The 21543-nt window shown below is 42.7% G+C and overlaps 1 long non-coding RNA gene across 1 annotated transcript; it reads left to right on the forward strand.

Annotated features, from left to right (window-relative positions):
* Positions 1-12377: 12377 nt before the first annotated feature.
* On the forward strand, positions 12378-21083 carry LOC132248398 (uncharacterized). The gene is made up of 3 exons (XR_009459578.1): positions 12378-12502; positions 13547-13609; positions 20940-21083. It is a non-coding gene; the product is annotated as an uncharacterized LOC132248398 (long non-coding RNA).
* Positions 21084-21543: the final 460 nt, after the last annotated feature.

Below are 21543 nucleotides of genomic sequence, written 5' to 3' on the forward strand. Positions count from 1 at the left end.
GACCAATGCTCAATGAACAGACCCCAAGAACAATATCTAATTGAGATAGATCAAATGCTCAGACATTGTGGGCACTGCCAGATGTGCAACTCCCTGCTGTAACTCATGGAGCTTCACAGAAAGCATCATGAGTTACAGCAACCCTTCCAACCCAACAAATATTTGCTGTTTGGACCATGGGGGAAGGTATGGGGTGGGGGAGGTTAGGAATTGAGCTCTACTTTGGAGCTGATCCAGCAGAGAGAGTCTGTGTGTCTGCAGCCTCTCTCCCCAAATCGCCTCCCCCACCCAGCTCCAGTGCTGTCTTCAGGATGGGAGTGGTGAGAAGGCAGGAAGGGAGCTCTGTTCTGTGGTTTGCCCAGCCTGTGCTTAAGGACCGAGGCAGATGGATTGCAACCCCCCCAACCATCTTAGTGAGGGGGCTTCAATCGTCTTGCCCCCACCCAGGCGCAGTCTGGACAAACCCCAGACCAGAGCTCCCTCCCTTTCCTTCTCCCCCTGCCCATCTTAAAGACAGCACTGGGGGTGGGGCTGGGCTGATGCAACCCAGCCTTGCTCGCATGCAGGCTTTGGAGTGCCTTCATCTGAACCCTTATTAAATGAGTGTTACTTTGTTGTGCAATCCAGCACTTTTAAAGCACTCTGTAGCTGTGTGTTTCTTTCAAGGCATGGCTGTAGAGCACTTTCAAGGGACCAATCAAGCAACAAATATCACTTCTGTCAGTGCCCTTTAATGATGAAGGCTGTACAAGTTTTTAAATGTTCCAGGGATATAGGTTGTAGCCTTGTTGGTCTAAGGCAGTGGTCGCCAACCTTTTTAAGTAGGAGATCACCTTTGGCACTTAAAAGCAACCCAAGATCTACACCCCGCCCCCACAACCACCCAGCAGGTAAGTCTGTGGGGAGGGAAGGGTGGGGGGCAGATTGAGGCAGGTGAAGAAAAAATTATTTGAGGGCAAGCCTCCCTGGCAGGTAAGTCTATTGGGGAAGGGGCAGGGGCGGGGAGGGGAAAGGGCCATGTGGGGTCAGGACAGATCAAGGTCCCAGCCCTAGCCCCACTTCCTCCCTGATTGCTGGGGCCTTGATCTTCCCCCCACCTCCAATGGTGGGGGGAAGGAGTGGGGCTGGAGCAGGGGCAGGCCCTGCACAGCCGAAGTGTGGTACAGAGCCACAAGCAGTTCATCCAGGGGCCACAGGGAGGGTGGGGCATGCAGCCCAGGAGGGCATAGGGGGTGCATGTCCAGATCTGCATGCCAGCTGAGCCAAGTGCCACTGTGGGCTGGGGTCAGGGTGCACCGGGTGTCACTTGGAGTGGGGCTACACAGGGGGCTGCAGGCAACCAAAAATTTGCCATAGCCCTCCCATAGCCCACCCTTCCAATGCTGCCACCACCACCTGGCCCAAGCGCAGCTCAGCACAGCCTAGTCCATGGCCGTGAATAGTACAGCGCTGCCATCCAGCCCCAGCCCACCCCCACTCCCACAGAGATGCTGGGGGCGGAGAGGGCAGGGGCATTGGCGATGCATAGGGTGTGCACAAGGGTGAATGTGCACCTCCTGAGATTGGCCATTCACCCCCTGAAAGTGCCAGCTATGAAACCAGAAGTGCACTTCTGGTTTTGCTGTTGGTGGTTCTGAGTTTGATGACTGGCCGTGGGGGTTTCCACCCCACCCCCGTTGGTGATCTGGTGCCCCCGCCCAGACTCGGGAGGCATGAGTTACCCATAGGTTGTGGGGGAAGGGGAAGTCAGTGCTGCATTCTTCATGGTGGCTATCTGGGCTGTGCTCTGGTTGGGTGGTGGTGGTGGCACTGGGAGGGTGGGCTATGCGGGGGCTAAGGTGAATTTTCAGGTGCCTACAGCCCCCTGCATAGCCTCGCTCCCAGCGCCACCTGGCACAGCCCCAACCCACAGCTGCAGGGGGCCTGGCCAGCATGCAGATCCAGGGGCACATGCCCCCCATGCCCTCCTGGGCTGTCTACCCTCACTCCCTGTAGCCCCCAGACAAGCCCCAGCCCCACTCCTTCCCTTCCTCACAGCTGCTGAAGCTGCCCATGCTGCCCAGGGTTTGCAGGGGGCACATCCCCCCCCCATTCTGTGCATGACAGTGGTAGCTTTGCACACCAAGCCCTGCTGCAACTGGCTCAAGAGTGATCCAATGCCACATGCGTCCCGCCACTGGGCTGAGCCTTGTCCCCTGCCTGCCCAGCGGTGGGAAGCTTGTGGCATCGGTCCGCTCCTGGGCAGGTTGCAGCAGGGCTTGGGGTGCAAAGCCCAGCCTGCAACTGCAGCTGCCTCCACCACACACAGATGGGGGGGGGAATGTGCCCCCCGGGGCCTCCGCCAGGGTGGGCACAGTGGCAGGAGCCCCCCCCCCGCCCCACCCATGTCCCGGGACGAGCTGCCCGGGCTCAATCCTCCCACCACCCATCCAGCCAGGGCCCCACTCAAATTACCCATGTTCCTGCCTCTACAGGACTGTCCCTCACCATGGAGGCCTTGATCTGGGCCCCGCCCCTTCCTTCCCCCATAGACTGACTTGCTGGGCTGGGAGTGGGGCACACATGTGCATGCACACACGCACTCAGCCCCCACCCCAGCCTTGGATCAACTCCAAGAGGCTCCAAGATCTATCGCTTGATCAAGATCCACTGGTTGGTAACCACTGGTCTAAGGACATAGGCAGAGAAGGTTATTTGGGTAAATCCTATATCTTTTATTAGACCAACTCAAATAGTTGGAAACATTTTTTTTGCAAGCTTTCAAGTACAAATACCCTTCGTCAGGCTGAGGAACCATCTGCAGATGGTCTGTGCAGCATTCAGGCAGTGAAATGGTGTTTGTCCCCTCCATGAATATTGTTTAAGTGGAGGATTTGGAATCCAAATCTTTGGAATTAGCTTGTGTGAACTCAAGGAAGCAGTGGGGTTAAAAATTTAGCAGGTTTCAAAAAGAAAAATGTCTGGGGGCTAATAAAGATACCAAAAGTATCCACTGATACAAAGATGCAGCAAAAAAAGATTTGTAATGGATACATACTTGGAGACATATTTTCATGTTTCACATTATGAACTAACCTGTAACTGCTTACTGCAGGGTTTCTTGTACTTTCGTCTTGGACAGCTGGTACTAGCCATTGTGGGGGACTTGATACAGGACTCAGCAAACCATTGATCCAGAAATTTTTGTGTTGCCTAAGAGGATCTCTCTGAGAGACATACCTTAGGGGACATCAAATGTGCTTGTTTGTATTTCATTTCAGAGAGGGAGATGCTCCGCTGTCATCTCCATGGTGTGGAGATGTGTCCTGTGAGGATGGGAGAAAAAGCAATCATAGATGGTAATTGTTGGGACAGAGACTTGTCAGTGCAGCATTTGTAGCACAGGATTCTCATCCAGTTATTCTAAAACAAAGGATAAGCAAAAGGGTTTAGAAATTAGAAAAAAAAGACCAAATGCAGAGCAAAGACAGTGAAAAGAACAAGGGAAATAATTTGAGGAAAAATTAAAAAGGAGAAAGCAAAGACCCTACAAAGAAAGGCTGGGCCAACTCTTCAACCAGTTGTAAGTCAGTACAGTTCAAATAACTTTAGTTTTAGCTGAGCTGTGCAGATTGACACCAGCTGAGGGCCTGGTCCATAATGCCCTTCCTAAAGCTCCAATTCCTCCCCAGCTTTTTTTCCCTCCTGTCTTCAAAGAAGCACCTGTTGTTGGTGGAGGTGGTGATGGTGCTGGATTAGTGCACATGTATTCTGTCTGCTTGGCCCCAACCCGTTGGACCCAAAATGAACTCCAGCTGCTGTTCTCTGCAGCAGGTGCTTCATCCAGGTCCTAACAGCTGTTTGAATGCACATTGTTACTGCCAACAGGAGGGAGCTGGGCCCTTAAAAACTTATGCTGCCTTAGCTGTTCTTCAGCTACTAGAGAGGATAGCTTGAGGGAGGGGAGGAGAAGGTATGCTCAGATTTGTGTATCCAGCATTGAGGCTGGATTGGCACCATAGCCTGTCCTGGAGGAAGTGGATTCTGAAAGAAGATACAAATGGGGGCAATTGTTCTGTACAGAGTGTGTGTGCCTCATGTGAGGGGAAGCCCAAATCTCCAGTTCCTCCCTCACAACCACTCAGTGGGGTGAGGGGAACTGGAGATGCCCTGTGAAGCACTTCCAGAATCTTTCTGGCATTGAAGTGAGGGAGCCTTCTACTGTACCCCATTCTAGGATCCATCTCCCACTACCCCTTCACAGCCAATTCCATCCTGGACCCTTCCAATTAGCCTCCAACTTCATCCTCATCCCTCTATTTTAGACACTACTGATTATGTCACCATTGCAACTATCCTGTTCCAGGCCTTCTCCTAGCTTTTAGATCCTTCACTTTCCTTTGGGCATCTCATGGGGCTTCTTCCCTAGCACTGTCTGGGTACATCTACACATGCATATTAATGTAACAGGAATAAACTCCAGAGCCTATTGCTCTGGGTGCTCCATTTGAACATGTGCCTGGGACTGCAGCATGTTGAGCCAGCCCGGGGCTGCTCCTCTAGCTCAATGTGCTGCAGAAGAGCTGGCTGGGGCACGAGGGTGCTCCAGTGCGGGGCTAGCCAGCAGGCTTGTGTCCTAGCCAGCCAAGGCAGTATCTACATGTGCTCTGCTGCAGAGTAAATTAGTACTTGTATTTAAAAGTACTATCCTGTTTAGGAGTAAATTAGTTTACTGCAGCCTAATAGGGGAGCACACATAGATTTGCCACATTTACTGTGCAGTTAATTAGTCTATTGTGTAGTAAATGTCGTATGTAGATGCACCCTTTACTCCTTTATATGCTTTCTGTGGATGAGCTCATCCTTCTAATGTTTCCTTTGCTCTAGTCCTTGCATCCAGACTTGCCATCTGAAATCTCCTCTTGTATAGCACCGTCAACTTCAATTTGCACACAGCCTAAATGATACTCTGCTCTTCTTGGTTTTTTATGCCATTGATGTTGACACCTAATAATAACAGGAATGTTCATTCCATAGATTCCTCTCTCTCTAGCTCTTCCTCCTAGCCTGGGCTATATCCAAATCCCATTAAGACCATTTATTTAACTCCTCCATGAGCCAGACATCTCTGACTGCACTGCAAAAACTTGGGCAATTAAAACACTCAAAGCTAAATTCTCCCTCATTTTTTGTTCTGCATGTATTCAGTTGTAACTTAAGCCAGCTCTCATCAAAACCTCTCTAAGGCCCAAATAATTTCTGAACAGGGATATTTCCCAGTGTCCTTAAGGCAGCAGGACAAATATGAGATGAATATTCAGGCTGTGTTTCATTGTAGCATGGCATAGCCTGAAACAATGAGAGAAGCATTAATACTGGAGGGCTCTGTTCATGAGGAAATGGGATTTCCGCAGGTGCTCAATTGCAAATGCTTTGCATGCCTCTAAAGCCTGGCACACAGCGCTGCTAAGTCCTGATTCAGGATGCAAGAATGTCTTGTGTCCCCTGCCATGTAAACCAATGTCTAGCCATGTTTAGAAGTTGGCTGTCAATGATGACAGCAGGCATGGATGAAATGAACAGCTTGGCTTCAGCACGAAGCATGGTGTATTAAGCATCCTAAGAACAGATGATCCAATTCACATGTACTTTAACAGAACTACGGCCTTTTCTGTGCCGGAAATGTGACTTGCAGGTGGTAAGGAACTGGCCCTCTACACTAAACCTTAAGAACAGTGACTAAAACTGTTTCCCTTTCACAGGGCCAGGATCAGAAGCTATATTTGTAAAACAATGGGCTAGAAAGATGTATTAATTCAGATATCAGCAACAGACTAGGGGATTGGGATGATGTGGGTGCTAAGGTGTGTGATGTACAGCCCTGAGGTTGCAAGTTTGAGGTCCTAGCAGAAGCGCTCACAATGCAGTCCTGTCAGATTCCAACAGATCTGTGAATTCAGCTAAATACCTTGTCATGAGGACACAAAGAAGGAAGGATAGCAGACCCATGTGGATAGGTAAGTGTCACCTCCATTTTGTTTTATCTTCTTGTCCATAGTCTGACAGATTATCGTGATAGGGACAGTCAGTCCCTTTGTTATTATGTGTTTGTACTAAACCTAACCCAATGCAGCCAAGGACTTAAAGATTTCAACATTATTTGCATCAATTTATAATATTATAGATGGAGAAATGGAGGCAGATCCTCCAAATAAATTAATTGCTCAAAACAACTGGAGGGATATGTCAGAGTCAGGAGTGGAGGTCAAGGATTCTTGGCTCCCAGTCAGGCCTCTAGGCCCTGTCACTTTCATGCAATGAAAAGTACAATGGGCATAGTTATTAAGAGTATGTGGCATTGCCTTTTTCAAAGTAAAATGTCCTTGTCCTGGCACCACTTAACCCTTTTAATTACTTACCATAAACCGTGGGATGCGCCTTCTTCTCAGACTTCTTTACACTATAATGACTTGCAAGTTTCAGAAAATAGTGACGGGTAAATTTTGCAGAAGACCCCAAGTCTCCTAGCAGATTTTCAAAGCCCCATAGGGGCCTAAAGATGCAAGAAATTGCCAAACTCTCCTCAATTTCGTTGGAATTCAGGCACCTAGGAACAGTAAAAAATTGTACCTGTGGTTTAAAGTGGTGGTGGGGAGAGAAGAAATCTACTTTGGGATGAAGGACAGAGAGAAAACACCCTCGAAATATCAGGTCACGTGTTCTTACTGCTCTGAAGATTAGAAATTCAGAATGCTGTAGCAGCTGCACATGTTTCAGGGATCTGCACCATGGAGAGTTTTACTTTGACTGGGGCCTTGTTATGTTATGTTATGTTATGTTATGTAGGAATTCCCAATTCAGTATGAAAAATATTGAAAGTGCCCTTTTACTGTATAGCCTGCAATTAGCTTACTGCCAGTAGGAAAAACAGTCATTAAGTGGTGAGTGAAAGCAGTGTCAGAAATGGAACTTGACAAAGTGGTAACACATAATTACATCGGATGACATTCTTCACACCTGCTGCAGAGCATAACAGTAGCTGGCTGACTTAACCCGTGGTGCTACAAGCCGAGCATTGTACTTTGACACAGCCCGGACAACGATTAAATTACACACTGATTAGGTCTTCAGCTTCTCTCTGTCAGTGAGGACAATGAAGAATCAGAGAAGTGGACATGAGAGCTTTAGCAGGCCTTGTGCTCTCAAATTGAGGAGGATTAGTTTGTAAATGGTAAATTGTGTAGGGGCCAGCAGCCACAAAGCTGCTGTGCACTCTGCCCTTCTGTTGCTTCAAAGGAGGAAGTTTGCAGAGAGAGAGGGGGGAGTAGGGAAGAGGAGGAAGAAGCCTCACTCCACCAGAGTCTGAATGGAAAATATAGGTCACCTCCTTTCTTTCCCCTACCAAGCAGGAATCCCATGTTCCTTGGAATCTCTCTCTACTCTATGCACTTTCCTCATACAAAGGATGTGAGACTAGTTTCGCTGTTGTGTGGGTGTCGCCGCGGGAGACAATCTATCATTTTTTTGCCTTTTGCATCCAAAGGCTGATCCAGCCCTGGTATAGGGTAGGCCTGAGAGCTGACCTGACATAAGCTTACTCATTCCTCAGCTCCTGTAGTCAGCTACTACTGACAGCAGTATTGTATGGGTCATGCCCCGTCTTGTCTCACCAGTTCCTCCACTGCCATAGCTGCTGCCCACTGTAAAATTCTTACAAGGAGACAGGGAGGGAGCTACTCTGCAAGTAGTGAGCAGATTCCTAAACCAGTGCTAGCCTTTTGGGTTGGTATGGAACAGGGGGCAGAAATGTTTTCTGGTGGTGGGCTGGAATGACCCAGCTTGTGTCGATGGAAAGTCAGCACCAGGACCCAGCCACTGCTGCCACTTCTCCTTGAGGTGTGACATGGGCAAAGTGCCTGGCTGTGGTATGGCAGGGCACTGTGCAGGTGAAGCTTTCTACCACCAAAGTACCCCCCAGCTCCATGAGCTGTATCCAATGGTTCTGCAGTCCAGATCCTCCTGTGGGCTATAGGTTGCCAAGCCTGGGATAGAGGGTTCTATTCCTGCCTTATTCCATCTGAGGCCACTCCAGTGGCACAAATGGACTATGGGGTAACACTGGATTGAATCCTCTGCATCTTTTTGTGAATATACTGCATAAATACCCTTTGGGCCAAATTTTTTAAGGAAATCAAATGCAAAATGGAAATCATAAATTATATGGTGCAACCGATACATTGCATGGCTTGCAATGTATGGGCAAATCAACTTCTTTGCCTCTGCTATTTATCCACTGTCATTAATATCCACTCCCTGCTCATAGGAAGTCTAATAGCTATTAAACATGAATCTAAACCACAAGTTAGTGTGGGCCAGTACTCCATAGCATTGTTTATCCAGTGGTCTCCTCAGATTTTCATGCGTGAAAAGCTGAGATTTGTGAAGCTGTGTAGAGCTGTGTAGAGATACTGCAAGTGTCTACATGTGCATTTACATGCTTAAATTTACTGTGCAGAAAGTTACTGCCTTTCCACATCTGCAGTGAATTACTGTATGGTAAATGGGAATAGTCAGTCCCCAGTCAGTCCACAGACACAGTGTTATTGCGCAGTAAGGCGTCTACGTGCGTTACTGCACAGTAACTAATCAGGTGTAAATTTGATACTTGCATGATGCAAGTATCAAATTTATGCTTAAGTTGGTGTAAATTGTCATATTTACTGCACAGTACAGGTGTGCATGTGTAGACGCGCACCCATACTGAGCAGTAATTTCAGTTGCTGTACAGTAAGTGCACACGTGTAGACATACCCACTGATGCCCAACTCCTGTTCCCTTTTATTTGGAACTGGGAATCTAAAACCTTCAGACAGTTTAGCAAAGTGACAAAGGTACCTTTCTGGTTGTGACCCAAAGTAAATGTGCCCTTTGCACATCTGCAAATACAAACAGAATCAATAGCCCTGGGAAGTGTAGAAACACTGATTTGTTGCACTGTATGTTAATTCTGAAACTTAATGCCAGTGTTTACATTTGCAGACATTTCTGTTGAAATGGCATACAATGAAACATTTTAGGATTGTAGGGGCTTCATTAATCAATCACTGTTTTTTTATTCATCATATTCTGACTCCTGACTAGAAACAAGAAAAAACTTCTGGGTTCTTTAATCCTACATGTACAATGTTGCTATAAAATAAATACTTTGAGGAATTATCCTATATTGTATCATTTCCAAAATAACTTCTGTCTCTCTAATATCTAGTGTAATACATTATGTTTCCAAATGGTGTTAAATTCTGTAGTATGATTTATAAAAGCATGATATAAAATAAGTCAACTGCAGATAGATTTAGCAACTTTTTGACATAAACTCACTACACGTTAACAGCTACTATAACCTGCAAAAAATAAAAATGACTTATGTTTGATAGTATAGTTAAATTCAAACATAAATAATTTTTAAAAAGTTTAAAAATAGTTGTCCACAGGTGCCAATACAGGACTGACAGGGGTTAACATCACTGACATCATGTCAGAACTTTATTTAGTTGTGTTAATGGTTATTAATGCCTTGCTGCTGGAAGACAGACAGTGCCAGCTGTTAATTAGTATGCTGCCTCTCTACTGGTGTGGCAAGGTCTACATTCGGAATAGGAAAAGAAAATTCCGTTAATGCATTTGGATATTAAAGGATTGGATTCTCCTGTATGCATGACCTTCACTATAGCACAATGGGGTTAGAGAGAGGAGAAGTTGCAGGGAGCCAGTCATAGCTCCATGGTTCCATGTAACAAGGCCTCAAGCTAGACCTAAGTGAAAGAATTAGGAAGATACCTACAAGCTACTACTGGACAGATTGCTTGAGTCAGATCCCTAGGACAGGGTTTACAATGTGCAAAGTTTAGAAACAAAAGGGTGGGAAATTTAAATATATACTCTCATTGACTTCAGTGGGTTTTGGCTCAGGCCTGGGTCACTAGCTAATGCCACTGGAGTCCAGTAGATCAACTTCTGCATTCAATATCAAGTGTCTCAAAACACCAAAGGAAAGAAGCCAGAAATTACACACAACAAGGAGGAAAGCTGCAAAGGTGATGGGAAGCAACTTTGCAATGGTAGAATGATGATAAATATGGAGCAATTAATTAGCTTTGACTACATGGTATTCATTATTCATCCTGATTTGTATATCCAGTGGCCCCACATGGGGCTGGCTATTACTTTGCATAATACCCTTTGAATTACTTTGACCATTAAGGGAGTGAAACAGATACTCAAAGGTGCAACACATCAGTGTAGTGTATCAAATTGAGAAAGGCACTTTTTGGCAGGCTGCACTAGCCTCAGATTTAAGTTGGCATTAGATTATTCCTTAAGTGTATTGTTGTTTTGAATAGGATGACAAATCTGAAAGGAGCTAAAAGCACTTCTACTTCCTTCCCTGCAGCCTGGAACCTAAACAAGATTGCACAGCCAAGTTTAAGTAGCTTTGGACCACAGAAGGGAGCGACTGATTTTATCTTGCAAGCATCCTCTAGTGAGCTTGGATGGAACATGTTGAGAGCTGTTTTGATTCATTGGGAGGAATGGGTTATGGGGCCTGTCCAAATAATTCAGGCTCTCATTTGTCAAGGGGTACTTTTCAATAGTGATGAATGTTGGGATTGAGAAAAACTCTGGCAAAACCAGTGCTGTTTGGAGCGCAGTTTTTTTGAGAAAGTTATGCAAGACAAAACAGATATTAAAAGCATGGTATTCAATCTAGCACCCTACGGTACATATCTGATTAATGACAACATCTTTTCAGAGGAATAATTTCAGTGCTACAATCTTTTTTAGAAATGTGCTCCCTGCTAACAAGCAGTATATTTTTTTCAGTATGTTTATAATGGTCTGGGGAAAGTGTTTCTTTTACACCAGTATCTCTCAGTTGGGTCACTCTTGAGTTAAATGTAAAAATATTGGATTTTTAACATGGCTATCGAGAATATCCAGATACTGGGAATGATAACAAATTTTCAGCTAAGTTTTAACTACTGGAGATCAGGATGAGACCTAAGGTGGAAAGAAGATTATCCCACATCTACCTACCATTCTTCTGTAGAATCTAGTGCTGATCACTGATTTTGCCTGGAAATAAATGTTCCACTGTATATTAAGGTACATGAGAGAAAAAATTGAGCTATTATTTGAAAGTTGATTTTTTCCAGTTCAGGACTCTGCAGTTAAGTTTTTCAAGCCAATTTTGATCTTGTCAGCCACCCTACAACTACTTCCTATCTCAGCCCCTTTAGACCATGTCCATGTCCTTGTTCATTTTACTGATTGGAGTATGTGCCAATTCTTCTCAAGCCCACAGTCATCTTCATGCTGCCCAGGCCTTCCCTTTTATTGTCATAGTGTAGCTTGGGCCTGCTTCCTGACTGACTAGCTGGAAGACTTTGGTTGCCACAAGGTTTTTGTTTCCATCTTGTTCCTGTTAACAATTTTCTTGCTATACAGATTATAGACACCATCACACAGATAAGTAGTAATGCTTTTTTCTACCTTCTCAATGTTCTGTTAACTATATTTATCATTTTTACAGGTTTTAAATGTAAAACTTATACAGGAATCATTTTAAAACTAACCAATCAAAATAAACCTTGTGCCCACGCACATAATATAGAAAAATTAAAATAAAGTTTTTGATTGTAAAAAGTTGAAAACATAACACTGCAGCCTTCAAAAAATGGGGGAGGAAGTCTATTTCAAACACTTCATAATGAAAGACAGTTTTCAAATTATGTATATCTTCATTAGGAAAATGAACTTTCACTTATTGATCAGCTCTGCTAATGAATAATACTGGTTGAATTGTAGGAGTCTATAATCCAGGATTGTCACTTGGATCTCACATCTATAGGAGTTTAAATCAAACCAGAGTGAGTTCTTTGGCAGTTCACCCACTTTGTAATAAAGCCAGTATATTTTATGACAAAGTCCTATCACCATTACCTTAGCCTTGCCAGCTTCATCCTTCTGCTGTAAGTGTCTTTTGCAGAGATAAAGAGAAAGTGGTACCTTTCAAGCACTATTCTGGCTGTTCTGCTCTTTCTTTGGTGACTTTTTTTAGGATTCTGGCACCTAACTGTACCACCCACATTCAATGTGAGCATTTTAGGGGTGATGAGACAACTCTGTCCAACAACTGATTCATGGGCGACTGGTGCTGCCTTAGCGGGGGCACATGCCCTCCTCCCCCCCCCCGACTGGTCCTGCTGATCGGGGGGGAGAGGGGAGTCCCCCCTGGGGGATCCCGCGACAGCCGATCACTGTGGCCGATCGCTGCAATGGCTGCAGCTGCTTTTGGGAGTGGCTGCAGCCCCTTCTGGGAGCAAGTGCCGTCCGATCGATGCAGCCGCTCCCAGAAGCAGCTGTAGCCACTACGGAAGCAGCTGCAGAGATCGCTACTATGGGCCTGTGCTTGCAGGGGGGGGCACTGGCGCTCCCACCTGCCCCCCCGCCCATCGCCTACACGGTGAGTGCAGCCAGTCAGGGGGTGCACTGGTTCTCTCAGGGGGTACATGTGCACTCCTGTGCACTTTCTACGTGTAGCCACTGAACTGATTTTAGCTCATTTTGAGTCATCAAGATAAGAAATACTTGGGTGTCTCTGCCTAGAATGTGGGCAAAGAAAAGCAGCAGTGAAATCAGATGGCCAACCCCATCATTCTTACTACAGAAAATGAGCAAACTTGGGCATGTCTACACATTCATTAATGTGCCCTAGTGACTGTGCATTAAATTTAGTACTTAGTTAACCAAGTCCTAATTAAAAATGGAGTTCCTTGCGCTACTGTGCAGTAGCACCGGCACACAGTATTTTCATGACACTTATTGTGCAGTAGCCTAATAACACTGTGCAGTTGTGTATTAGCATGATTTTTGACCAGCACGCTACTGCTCAGTGTTATTAAAGAAATGCGTTATCACGAAAGCCTTTAACTTGGTTTTCCATGATGTCCACATGGTTAAGCTGGGGAACTGTGGCCTCAACTATCTCATGGTCTGATGGCTGGGGAACTGGCTCTGGGGTCAGACCCAAAGAGTAATAGTTGATGGGAGCAAATCAACATGGCGCAAGGTGACCAGTGGTGTCCCTTAGGGCTCAGTGCTCAGGCCAGTACTCTTCAACATCTTCATTAATGATCTGGATTTCGGCATCAGATGTGGACTGGCGAAGTTTTCAGACGACACTAAACTATGGGGGAAGGTGGTCATACTGGAGGACAGGCTGGGGATACAGGCCAACTTGGACAGGCTCTCAAGGTGGGCGGGCCAAAACCTGATGACATTCAACACAGAGAAGTGCAGGATGGAAGAACTGTGGTAAGAGCAAAGCGTTTTAGAGGGAGTTGATAAGGAAAGGGACTCCCAGAATGTTCCAGGTGCATCTCCTGTTACTGGTTTGTTTTTTTTTAAATAGCTGTTAATTTTTAGGTAGAAGAATAACAGTCAAGCCTTGAATTCTGTATGTAAGGAATTCAGGAAATATCCTCACATGTATTTTTCATTCTTGCAGTGGCTGTGAACTAACCGCCAAGACTTGATTTATTTCCTGAAATTGCACGTGATGAAAGAGGAGGTAAGAATGAAATCTGAAATCCAATTTATAATATCTGAGCTGTTTTTTTGTAATATGTCTAGCTATCTTTTGGCATAATGAAACTTTGATTTTTCTCCCAGGAGACTTGCCTGATGGATTCATTAAGCATTGGGTCTATCTCAAGTTTCGGGCATGCTGATATTTCCTTCCAAAACCAGAATGTCACAAAAATATTAGTTAATAATCCTTTACTATGGTTAATATAAACAGTTTGTATAGAAATTTCAGTTAAATGATCAAAGTCACCTTGGTAGGATTTATTTAGTAGCATACATAATGCCAGTGCCTTGATCAGATATGCTAGGTCTTCTTTGCAGGTCTGGGGCTAAATCTTGAGGCCTGCACTTAGTGTATTTTGGCTTTTCAATTAAAGATGATAGGCATTCTACTGCAGTTAAAACTAACCAAAACTAAGAACTTCATAATTTTGTCTATAAGTCCCACTCGAGACAAGACAACCACGCAGCAGAACTGTGCAGTAATGGCATGCCACCAACACTCCATCCTCACTGCTTTTATGCCAATTAGATCACAAAGTTTATCTGAGGAGTAATAACGGGTTGTCCAGGAATGCTTGACTAGATGGACCATCTCCATCTAGACCGTGGTTTGGAAGGTCTTACGTGCATATGGCAAGTCTTATGTTCTTAACTTTGGTAGAGCTTGTCAAAAAAATGAAAAATTCTTTCATGACCTTTCTTTTTAAAATTAAAATTTTTTGTGGAAAAGATTTCATTATTTTCTTAATTTTTCCATTTATGGTGAAATAATTGAACTAAAAATGCTTCTTCTGTAGAAAGAAAAAATATTTTTTTCCCTTAAAAATATTGGTAATGGCACGATGGATTGCTTTTTGGTTTTTTGGAGGAAAAAATAATATCAAAGAAAGGCATAACCACAGGCAATGGTTGGAAGTTAAAGCCAAATAAATGCAAATTAGAAATAAGGCACAAATTTTCAAGAGCAGGATGATTAACCAATAGAACAGATTATCAAATGGTGGATTTTCTATCGCTTGATGTCTTCAAATCAAGATGGAAGCTTTTTTTAGAAAACATCTTTCCCTTAAACTCACATACAGTGTGTTTGCAGTGAATGATTCATAAAGTTTGAACAGAGTTCAATACAGAGATAACTGGATGGACTTTCCTGTTACTGTTATGTGATATACAGAAGGCGTTACAGTCCTTTCTAGCTATATCTTACTCTATTGATCTTTGAGGAACAGCTTTCTAATTCACTGTGCACAAAGAAAACCATTATAGCTTCTTTTTCACAAGGAAAGATAATGCCTAATTTCCTTTCGTTGTGCTCAAGGATGTGAACACAACCTGTGCAAATGCTAAATAAACTCAGAATTGGATTATTCTCTTTAAATGCTAATATTCTGACAGTTGGTCCTATAAAAGATGCCACCCTAAGAAATCCTTGCCTCTCACATAATTTCTGGACTATCATGGCTACAATATTGCTCTTACACCAATCGTAACATTTTAACAGGAACCTTTCCAGTTTCCACTGATTATTCAGAAGACCACAATGGAAGATCAATAGCACCTTAATAGGTGCCAGTGGATCTTTAAATATTTGTATCCAATGGCTAAATCCTGTCATTTGATAGACGTGATGTGCTCTGCTGCCTCCAGGGAAACACATATACATGGAAAGAATTCACTCTATCACCGATTATAAAGATCTTACATATCATTAGAAATTTTATCATGGGGGGAGGAGGCAAGTGGAGAGAATTCTTTTGACAGTGTTTCAAGCAAAAGTCTTTGGAAGAGCTGAAACAGTGAACTAGAGAATTTCTTGTCAGTTGTCAGGTTACACCAAAACAGCTAGTTTCATAGGCTGGTATAAGTGTCTTCCGTTGTTGTTTGAATCTAGATTATCAAATTGCAGTGAAAGACTCATAAAGTAGACAGTACATGATCTTGGCTTGTAAAGGTCAAGGGGGAGGTAGCTCAGATTCTTCAGAGACCTCTTTTCTTTTTAAGACCTGGCAGTAGAAACTAAACCCTCTGTAACTGTCCTGTGGCCAACTGGCCATCAGTACCATTCCAGCCTGATCTATTGAACTTAAAACACATTTGATATATATGATGGAGCTTACTACAAGGTCTTGCCACTCCACCTGAATAACTATAACATGCTCATAAATCAGAGGAGGACATTCCTCTGTGACACTATTCTGAATGGCCTACTGAGACAGAGCCTGTGTTAGCCATCAACGCCTCTTACATAAACACATAAAGTACTTGAAAGTAGGGTCTTACAAAAGCACAAACAATACCTCGGCCCAGAGAGGCCACACAAATTCAAGAGTTATCAAGAGGGAAAAAAATCTCTGAATGAGAAATATACTCCTAACAGATGGATGCAGAATGTAACTAATTAATCTTGGAGTTCTTTCCTCTCAAAATGCAGAGGCTAAATGAAAAAATAACATTTCTCCCCTTTTACCCCCAAAATATTGAAAATGAGAGACACCAATGAATAATTGTACAGGGAACCTGAAGTAATTTGGAGTTCAGTTTTAGCATTTTGCATAATTCTCATTTTCATGATTTAACACTTCCAATTTAAAAAAGCAAAGGAAAACATGGAGGTTCCTTGCAACAGCAGGAAATACTCCTTTAAGTAAAAAAGGGACAGTTGAGAGACATGATGGAACTGACCCAAACTGTAGTCCAGGTTCCTAATTCCATAAAGTACTTAAGCACATCCATGAGCAGAACCCCAAAATTCAGTTGGGCTACTCAGAAACTTCAATTGAAGCAAGGACTTTAGTGTGCTTTAAGGGCCAGATGAATTAATCCTTTATTCTTGGCAGGTATTAGAAGGTTGTTCATTGTTCTATTTATATCTGAAGAAGGCTGTAACTGTGGGTAGTAGATGCACACCAGCTTTTACTCAAAGCTGAGTAAAAACACAACATTTTGGCCCCATATAGATTAGCTATTCAAATGTGTGACTGAAATAATCTCATTTATACAGTCAGTCTCTAAAGGAATTAGAGCCTCATTTCTAGCTATGTGGTCTTTATTCTAAACACAGGCCAGTATATATGATGGTTCAATATAATACTTAATTCAGTGCAGCAAGAGAGATGTTGAAAAGCATCCCAGTCACACACTTGCTGGACTGCACAGCTGATACACTTGTAAAATCAGTGTGCTTACACTGTCCAGTCCTTTGATCTAAGCCAATAAGGAAAATGCTCCAAACAATAGCAGATGGAACACACACAGTCAAAAGTGACAACACTCTTTAAACAACAGCAGACCCTGCCATCCCCTTCAGATGTGCTGCAAATCACTGACAAAGTCAACAGGTGCCCTTAGTGATGTACCCCACCAGCCAACTGCAATAGAGGTGGTCAATGTTTGGAGTAGCAGGTAGGAAAAAGAAGCGAAGAACAGCCTTTGTGTGGTGGGTGGTCTCCTTGTTATCTTGTTACAAATGGTTGAAATTCTCCACTTGAATGCCCTACTGTTGCACAATTGGGTGCCAAAATGTAAGCATTTGAACATATGAAAGTTGGGCCTACAGTGTTGTTTCCAGTTGGACTGTAGGATGACATGGCATCACCAGACACCTATATTGTAAACTACGGCTTTGTTCAGAGTCTCACTTTCTACTAACATAAAAGCACTTGGTACCTCATAGAAATATTCAGCACCATATAGAATCAAACTGCAGGTACTAACTGGGTTTATTTACATGTGCTATTAATGTGCTATAAACTTACTTCGTAATAAATAACGTGCAGTAAGCTTTCCCCAGGAGCATGTCTACATGTGTGCCCATTTGGAGCAAATTTGCTCCTGAAAGGAGCAGTTCAACACAGGGCTACTCCTGCTCTTCTCTGTCCCCCCTACAGCATCCAGGGGGAGCTTCAGGTTTATCAGGGTGCCAGGCTGGCAGGGGGCACCAGTGTTATGCCTGGGCTCTGTGGGTTGGGGGAAGCCTCCAGGCCAGCTGCCTCCCAGCCCTATGCCCTGATCAGCTCTTGGTCAGCTGTCTACACGTGTGCTACTGCACTGTTAATCTACTGCCTATATCTACAGGTAGTAACCAACTGTCCAGTAGACTAATTCACTGCACAGTAAATGTTGCACATGTATAGACAGTGATGCTTTACTGCGCAGTAGATTAATCTACTGTGCAGTAAAGCATCTCATGTAAATGCACAAATGGATTCTGTTCTGCTATCATTATTTATATACGGTAGGTTGTCATTCCAAATTTTTCTGTAATCTTTTTTCTGGTCCTTAGTCAGTGTACTCAGGTCCTTGCTAAATTGCTGTTAATGTCAAACTTACATTAATACATTATACTAATAACTGCAAGTAATTGTTGAGCTAGCTAAAGTTTTTAGAAATTTGTTACAAATAGATAATCTGGTGGTAATACTCTAAAATGTGTGTAAAATAAGATTAATTTTTAACATTTACTTATTTTAAAATATTTACTTTTCAAAATTCATGTGACTTTAGAAAACATACACACTAAGAATATCCAAACAATGCTTTGAGACCCACATCCAGTGTTTAAAGCAATAACTATAATGCACCTCTAAAATCACTGTCTACAATATGATACAAGTATAACTCATTCCACCTTTTTGCCACCTCATCAACATCACTTTTACTTTTCCCTAACGCATACCCAAAAGGAGATAATGGCATGAGTTAAGCTCTTCTTTTCGGGCCTTGTTGCTCACAGAACTCTTGTGGCTGATTATAAGCTTGAAAGTTTTCATGCTTTGCTAAAAATAAAGGGCACATGGATTGAAGTCTTACACTGGATATTTGCCTCTACCTTCTTTTCTTTTTCTTTTTTTAATCTACTCTGCCAAAAATGGGAATGGCAGTTTTCCCAAATAAAATCTACCTAAGGATTTGGCCCAAAGAAACCAATCTGGATAGCTTCATTTTTAATTTCAATAGTGTTACCTTTAGATTATGTTAATTGAAAGCAGCCTACATTTTAAACAAAAGACACCGCTGAGTGCTTTATGGGGAATTTTATGTTATGGCCTCAACAGAAGAGGACAAAGCTTCAGTCAGAGTAAATGTAACCAAAATGTTTTTACATCTACAGAGTAAAGGCTGAAATAGCAATTTCAGACTTGTGATGCCCCTGGTAGTGGTTCTTTACTGTGATGCAGCTGTCCCCATTGTCCTTGATAGCTTCTAGTTGCAGAGGGAAGGAAGATGCTCAGGAGCTTTTTGAAAATGGACAATGATTTTTTTTTTTAAATCAACCTCTGTTTAGATGGTGTTTTTCAAATAATCACAAAGTTATGAGCATAACGCAGGGGGAGGAGGCTGATTCAGTAATCACTTAAGCAGGTGCCAACTTTCTTTGCTGGATCAAAGCCCAAATGCTTGAGAACCTTGTAGGTTCTCCTGCCTTATCAATCCATAAGCAGTCTTCCACACGGTTTCCCTGAGACACAGCTGTCAAGATTTGATTGTCCTCAACATTTCTATTAGAAATAAACTGTTCAAGAGTAATTTTACAATTACTAGCCTCACAAGCGTTAACTATGTTACCTGATTTGTTATGTTACATGACTGATAGCGTCAGAATAAGAAAATAATCCTTGACTAGTTGTTGGGCATATTAAAAAAAATCAAGTGAGAGCAGGAGCAAAATGTCCACCACAAAATAAAAAAACAATTAGCCTTTTCTACATAAGACTAGAAAGTCGCCATAGTATAGACACTAGTTCCACGCTCCAGTTTGATTTTTCTGCCAGTCAGTTACAGTATTATAAGTATGTTCCTCTTACCTTTAGATACTGTCAACTGTTTATTTTAATCTAGAAATAGAACTGAAATAATTACTATTTGAATGGAAGGAATTCTCCTTTTTCTTTATTTTTGACCCTTTTCCTCAATAAATAAATCAATATATTTCTGTTTTACCCATAAAGTCACTGTCCAGGCTAATTGACACCTGCTGGGGTTGTGACAGTAGAATGCACCTGTCTTAGGCAGGGGGGCACATGTTTTATTTTCCCTTAGAGTTGATGGCTATGCTAATCACCAAGAAGAATGACACCCCCATACTTGTCTGACAGATCTAGAAACTTACTACAGTGGCATGAGTTTAAATACACAGCTGGTTCTCAAATTATGACACCAAAGTTCAGGGGTCAGTGCAGTAAAAGCAGATACAATTATGCTTTCAGCCACCATGCCTGCATCAAAATGACTATTCCTATGGTAAAATAACTTTGTTTGTTTTGCATTGGGGCTGCCAATGAAATTATTTTTTTCTCTGTAATCCACATTGGCTTTTGATCCCTTTAAGCCATGCTGTGATTAATTGTAGCATCCAGAAAATCAGAAAAGCTTTTTCCTCCTTTAAAATTAAACCTTCAAGAAGATCCTTTCTTCCATCTACTCATCTGCCACTTTTCAAAAAATATCAATAGCTCTAAGGAAAACTGAACTGTTCCAATTTAGAGAGCATGCGATAAAATTGTATTAGGGCAAAGAGATTTGGCTCCCAAAATTTGACATATCAAATTATGTGCATGTGTTTGGGGGTGGGGAAGGGGAACTGTAGCTTGCTACACTCATAGAGGGCTCCATTCTCTTTAGTCATAATCTACCTAAGCACATTACCTCGCATGCCATTGTCCACTGAAGGCCTTCAATTTAAAACTGAACTATATGCAGATCTTTCTACTCATCTATTTTAAAATGACCAATGAAATAGTTGACTATAGTATTATCTTTTCCACCTTTATATTTAGTTTCTGCTTTACAGCTTCCTTTCCCCTCTCTCGACTATTTAGTACCTGGACAAACTATTTTATCTAGAGGTAGCAGCTTGTCATTTTTCCATGCTGAATTGTATTGTTTTCTGTCAGCATTTCTGGCTTCACTAAGTCTCTCTGCATTATTCCTTTGTCTCCCCTGCTGTTGGTAGCTCTTTCTAAATTAGCTTAATATGCAAAATTCAATGTCTACTTTCTTTTACAGATTATTCATGAATAGACGTAATCTAATACACTTATTCAATGCATATAGCACTTACTGATTTCACTAGGACTAGTTGTGAGGCCGTGGAAGTATGGGCATCAGAATATGGCCCAAAAGGTTAAACAAAAGCAAATGTAGAAACAATCTAGTAGTTAGCTGACTGGACCCAACCTTCAGCTCATTATATTGCTGTCTTTCATTCCTTTTTTAAAGACTTCATGCTATATTTTACTTAGGAAAATGTGAGAAACAAGTCACAGATACATTGCCATATGCCAACATATTCCTTTTGCTCTTTTTCCTAGTTTGCTGTGGTCCAGGTTTGGCAGTCAATACCTATTCAGACAAGCATGGAAGTACACATCTAAAGATAAGCATACGCTTATGTGCTTAACTGAACAGAAGTGTTAAAAGATTTTTTTTAAACATCAACCCAATTTGTAACTTTATTACAGCCATAAAGATTTTCTAAAACATCAAACTATGCTAGTGTGTTTATAGTTTGATCTTTAAAATATATTTAGGGCAATCATTCAAACCCACAATCCCTGACACTGGAAAAAAATACATTTTATTCTTTATAAATCCATTTTAACTACTTAGGGCAGAATTCTATTGCATTTTACATGCCCCAAATGCACTTACCCTGCCACATAACTGCTACTTTTTTACTCTGGCTGGGCAGGTGAACAACTCTACACCTGAATACCTGAGCATGAGACCCAAAAATGTAGCCAGGCAAAAACTGAGGCATTAATTCCACCTGTATTTTAGCCCAACAGCCTACTTGATTGTATACTGACCCAGAAAGCCAGAGATGTAGATGATAGGTCCCTCTCATTTAGAGGATGTTTAAATCTACATCTCTTGAACTTCCCAGCACAGGGCTCTAACTACTACACCAAAGGT

This window comes from Alligator mississippiensis, chromosome 2 (assembly GCF_030867095.1).
Source record: "Alligator mississippiensis isolate rAllMis1 chromosome 2, rAllMis1, whole genome shotgun sequence".
Taxonomy (NCBI): Eukaryota; Metazoa; Chordata; order Crocodylia; family Alligatoridae; genus Alligator; species Alligator mississippiensis.